The 6,000-nt window shown below is 39.2% G+C and overlaps 1 long non-coding RNA gene across 1 annotated transcript in view; it reads left to right on the top strand.

Moving 5' to 3' along the window:
- LOC130927502 (uncharacterized) overlaps window positions 1–4,985 on the top strand; it is a 53,242-nt gene extending 48,257 nt beyond the window's left edge. Inside the window, exon 3 of the long non-coding RNA XR_009066444.1 lies at window positions 4,731–4,985. This is a non-coding gene — a long non-coding RNA (uncharacterized LOC130927502). The remainder of the gene's footprint in view (window positions 1–4,730) is intronic.
- The last annotated feature ends 1,015 nt before the right edge of the window (window positions 4,986–6,000 follow it).

The raw sequence follows: 6,000 nt of genomic DNA on the forward strand, positions 1-6,000 counted from the left end.
ATCTGTCATTTTGACAGGTTGCAATTCACACCCCAGACCACAGGGTGGCGAGTGAGCATATTAATTAGCTATTGTCTCTCTTGATGCATGACGTCGTTGGCCTTACTCGGAAAAATGTCAAGGCAACAGAGTGTCCGAAGTTTCTTCAAAAAGCCCCAAAACGACGATGGTGTTGATAAAAGAGGGACTGATGCAGTGAAGGATGACAACGAATCAAGTGAATCGCCGGTTCATTCCTCACTGCGGCGAGCAGTTGAAAACGCCGCCAATTACCAAGAAGGGCAGAATTGGTAACACGGTGAAAGCGGCATAAAGCCAAAAAAGCGGACCAGACTAGCCAGAGCCTGAAATTATTTCAAGGAAAATATGGAGGGTGCCACCACTGTGTGTACTCTTTTTGCTAAGCTGAGTTCGCATACCACGGTAGCACCTCGGCTATGAACGAACACTTGACGCGCCGTCACCCAGGTGTATTTCGGAAGACAACAGGAAACAACAAGCTAGCGGATTGTAAGTCCATACAACTTTCTAATGATTTTTTAAAAAATTGGAAGTTGCCTTTATGTGCGTCGTATCAACGTGCATTTTTATTTAATAATAATAATAAATTTTTAAAAAATATATGTATATATATAATGGAATTATATAATTTATTATTATTAAATGTATTAGAATCATGGAAGGTCCCACTTGGGGGGAAAAAAAAAATATATATATATATATATATATATATATATATTAGGGCTGTCAAACGATTAAAATTTTTAATCGAGTTAATTACAGCTTAAAAATTAATTAATCGTAATTAATCGCAATTCAAACCATCATAAAATATGCCATATTTTTCTGTAAATTGTATATATATTCTGTAAAATAAATTGTTGGAATGGAAAGCTAAGACACAAGATGGATATATACATTCAACATACGGTACATAAGGACTGTCTTTGTTTATTATAACAATAAATCAACAAGATGGCATTAACATTATTAAAATTCTGTTAAAGTGATCCATGGATAGAAAGACTTGTAGTTCTTTATGAAAAATGTTAGTACAAATTATAGAAATTTTATATTAAAACCCCTCTTAATGTTTTCGTTTTAATAAAATTTGTAAAATTTTCAATCAAAAAATAAACTAGTAGCCCGCCATTGTTGATGGCAATAATTACTTACACTATAAAATCAGTCGCACCCAAGCGCCAGCAGAGGGCAGCAAAACTCCGCAAAACACAATTAACAAGTGGGCCTTTCACTTTACTGTCATTTTTTAAATCTGTAATTAATTAACGCCCGTTAACGCGATAATTTTGACAGCCCTAATATATATATATCCTGTATATACATAATATAATAAAAATATATATGGAAACACAGCACTGGCCTGCTTACTGTAATCCATGACTGCACTAATGTTAGTTACTTTATATTATAAATTATTATTGTATTATTGTGTATATACATACTATGCACTCACTATATACATATAGTGACTGCATCAAGATAGTCATTTTAAAAATTTAAGTGACGGGTAAAAATAGATTATGACCGGATTTTTATGACCCTGTCAGTCAAAATGACAGACAACGAAAAAGTCTAGCGCAACCTCTGTACAGCACGTCTTCAATGCTGCAGCTCTACCGAAGGCACCCTGTTTACTCCGAGAGCGGAGGAGCCATACTCGGGACAATATATATATGTATATATACTGTATATGGCGGAAAATAAAGACGAGTGAAAAAGCAGTTTCTGCTCTTGCACACCTCCTAAAAGAAACTGCTGTATTTTATGCCAAAGCAACTGTTGTGTTTGATAGAACAATATGTCTATATGCTGCCATTGCAGATTCATGGCGCATTAAGCCCCCGTTTGTCGGTTTTGCCCTGAAAACCCCCGTTTACAGACGTCGCGCAACCGCTTTTGTATCAACCCATAAAACAAAGGTAATTATTATTCAAAATGTCTGTCGTTTTTAGCTTAGAATCATTAATTGATGTCTCATATTTCGTTTAGGAAAAAAAATGACTTTAAAAAATTATTCACTCGCATATTTTAAACTTTTAAACAAATTATGTCAAAATGAAAAAAATGGCGTCTGTAAAAAAGTCACGGATATCTACCTCATAACTATCGCTTAACTGTATTTTTTTTGTTGTTACTGTCGCATTTTCTCCGATATGTTAGATGATAAATAATCGATCCAAACAAAGAAAAATTGAAGAAGAAAAAAACGTTTAAAAGGGTAAATATATGAAAAAGAAAACCTCGACCACTCCTTGATGTCTGCGATTTCTGCATCACAAACTCTTGTTATATTACCATGTTTCACCCCTAAAATCCCCCCAAAATCCAGCTGTGGCCATTCACAGCTGTGTCTTGACACTCAGTGATACATGGTACTTGGAGTTTTTGGATCGAAACAAGGTAAGTACGCGATAATATCTCGTTAAAATCATGGCGTCTGTAATTCTGCTCTCGCGTGCTCTCACCTCCAGATAGGGTTTTGCTGTTTCGCATCACGCCAGCCAAACGGCTGCAGAAAAATCTTGCTGTATGAGGGAGGTTGGGGTTTCAAAAGGTTCCCATTCACCGGTGGATATTGGCCAAAACAAGTCATACTACTGTGGGACCATGGGACTTACGAGGAAGTGAGTAAACATCGTGTTTTGTATTATGTCAAATACTGGGATCATTTTAATACGGAGGTGCCTTGCATTTTGTGGCTGACATGCTCCTTGTCCACTCCGCCGACGACCGGCGGCTTGTCGCACATCCCCCGGCCGGGCGAGCACTATACCCAGCTTTGGCCCTCTTGGAGTTTAAAGGGTATGACAACACCTGGGGAAATGCTAATATTCCATCATTTATCCATCAACGCATGCCTTTTGAATTCATATCATGCCACTTCGTGTAATTACACACATCGCAACACCAAGAAAATGATAGAAATTAGGTCGATTGTCAAGCTAAAAGGACCCGCCCCCGAGATGCCGGAAATCTAGCATATTGTGTGCGTGACGTCACTTTCGGGAAACAGCCGGCTCAGTGCTTAGTACTGAATGGCGGCGATGATGGCAGACAATTTTGTTTCTATTTGCAACGACGAATCCGACGTAACGAACATTCTTCTAATGGTGACGAGGAGAGTTATGAACCTTTCTTTGGTGTTTTGGGTTATCAATTTGAGCCCAAACGAAAGCCAATGCAGCCTAATGAAAGGATCATTGAGGGGAGAAAATCACACTGATGAAACACCGGCGGCAACAGAATCACCGAATGGTTTGTTTTGCATTTCTTTTTGTGAAGCTGATACACCGTGACCGCAAAATAAAGTAATGTATAGAATAATTATCATTTAATATGCTATCATCGGTTTCGCTCTGCCAACCGACACAAATATGAATGGGGTTAGAGCAGGGGTCCCCAACCTTTTTTGCACCACGGACCGGTGTGATTTGGGTCTTTTTTTCACGGACAGGTGTCCTGTCAAATTTTGCACCCTTATAAAATTTTGCTCCCAAAGCTTTTGTGGCGGTGAAAAAAGCCCTCTTTTATATTCAGTTGGACTCTCAATGTTATCCAACGGTGCTAAAAACTATTTACATCACAAACATACATGTGCAACACGGAAATGGCGTAAATTAATGCTTAACGACACGGCGAAGTCGTTAAGTGAGAGGGCTACTTGCAGTTGTTGTGTGCGCCAAACATGGCAGACGTAAGTTAATATTCCTTTCTTTAAAGAAAGTTTGTAGTGTGTACTTAGGAATCGCTGCATTCGCGGTCCTTTTTAGCGTTACGCGCATGCCAACTTTGTCAGAACACCGGCAATGTGCGGCAGAAAAATACAGCAAATATAAAATAGCATTTGTTTTTAGCCCCGTCGTGTTAAGTGCAGGGAAAAAATACAACTCACCCGCTGAATCAGTGGGAGGGCTGAGTTTGTTTCGTTGACACGAGATGGGAGAGTGAGAGAAGCTAGCATCAAGCTAGCGATGTTGGAAATTGTAGCACAGTTTTCAGCGCGCTCCTAGCGATGTCAGGATATTCCTAAATTACTTTAATCCAGAACTTCGGTCGAGTTGTTGTCTCAAATGTACGTTTAAGTCGCCGGGATTTGCGATCTGTACTAGCTGATATTCCTGTTCCACAGACATGCTCAAATCACTCGATTTATTCACATACGGGTCACGAATTCACTCCTTCGCAGTTCGTGGGTCTTTAGTGATTGGGAAGTAGCATAAATTTTGTTTTCTTTGAGGTTGTAGGCACATCTTCTGGATCGTCAGGTTCCCTTTTCTAATTAAAATTGCAAAATTAGCCCTCTTAGCACTGACGAACTTTACTCATTGTCTGCGTAGTCCAGCTCTTTTTGTCGCGTTCGGGAACTCATGGGTACTACATTGCGACAAATGGCTATTTGTAAACCACATAGCATGACAGGTTTGAACCATTTTAGCGATTTTTTTGATAAAACACGAACGCAACTCTCTTGTCGATAAACAACGATGGCACCTGCCTCGACCTTTTGTTTCTTTGTTATGACGTCTCCGCCCCATTCGGCTGTTTCCGGAACACTTTTGGAAATGTTCGTCATTTTCGATCTATTTTTGATACTTGCTCATTAATGTGATTGATTTTTTTTGTTAACTTTATCAACATTTGTTATCTTGGCACATAACGGTTCTATTGATGTCTCACACCCCCTTTGCGTTTTCATACCCTTTAAGGATTTTTCAAAGCCATATGGATTCCAGCATGTCACGTCAAGCCCCCTGTACCCAGAAACTAACGGGGAAGCTGAAAAAGGGGTTCAGATATTAAAGAGACTGCTGAAGAGAGCCAACGATGGTAATGTTGATCTTTACCTTGCTTTATTGAGTTAAAGACCAGCACCACTGGAGTGTGGAGCGTCCCTTGCTAAGTTACTCATGGGTCGTAAATTACGCACCACACTTCCACAAATACCAAATGTGCGTGAAAACAAAAACAGGACTGACAAGAAGAAAAGTCTCGAACACAGACAGAGAATGGCATATGATAAAACTACACGCTTGGAACCTCTCTTCATAAATGACAATGTGAGGACCGAAGGACCGAATTGTTGGGACAGAAAAGCTACTGTGTTCATTGAAATCAGTCCAAGATCTTTTGCTGTTGAAACAGCGTATAGAAATAAATTTGATTTGATCCCCAGCAAAAAGTGTACATGCAAGTTATGTTGTTGTATCGTCCCTACCAATGTTGAAACCTAACCTACGCCCATCTTATAGGCTCCCCCATAATATATCAGACAACTCTTAACTCTCAACGCAATGCACGCGAAAAGAACAGCAGAGTTTATTATTTGACGTGAGACGCGGCCCTCCTGCGTCAATACTACTAGCCAGCAGACTGGAAGTCACTCGTGTAAAAATGCGGTGGATCCGGTCGATTTTCAAACTAATATGCAATCGTAACCCACTTTTTGAGTCCATCAGATCTCTTGAGTGGTAGATCCGGGCACAGTTGACTTGTCTTTTTTTGATTTACTGCTGTCTTCTCTGCTATAATAATAACCAACACGGCACCGTTTTCAATACAAAACCCTCCTACCACAACAAAACAAGTAGGAACTAATATTCACATAGGAACTAAAGTTATACAACATCACGTCATTTTCAAAGTATCGGAATCGGCAAAAAAATATCGGCCATGCCTTTTTTAAATATATATTTTAATTAAATCGTTTTCTAATTGTATTTAACGTTGCAGACATAGACAGACAGTCTTTAGTTTAGGGTTAAGGTAGGGTTATCAAATTTACCCCGATAACGGCGGCAATTAATTTAATAAAAAATGTGTCACGTTAAAATATTGAACGCAATTAATGTATGCGCTGCACGCCCCTCTCATGAATTGTCGTGCTCAATCTGTAATGACGTCGTTTTATCTATATAGAGAGATAAAAGGCAGCGCAATATGAGTAGTGTGAATTTTGGCAGCCTTTGGAGTCTTTTT

The sequence above is a fragment of the Corythoichthys intestinalis genome, chromosome 12 (assembly GCF_030265065.1).
Source record: "Corythoichthys intestinalis isolate RoL2023-P3 chromosome 12, ASM3026506v1, whole genome shotgun sequence".
In the NCBI taxonomy this organism is placed as follows: Eukaryota; Metazoa; Chordata; class Actinopteri; order Syngnathiformes; family Syngnathidae; genus Corythoichthys; species Corythoichthys intestinalis.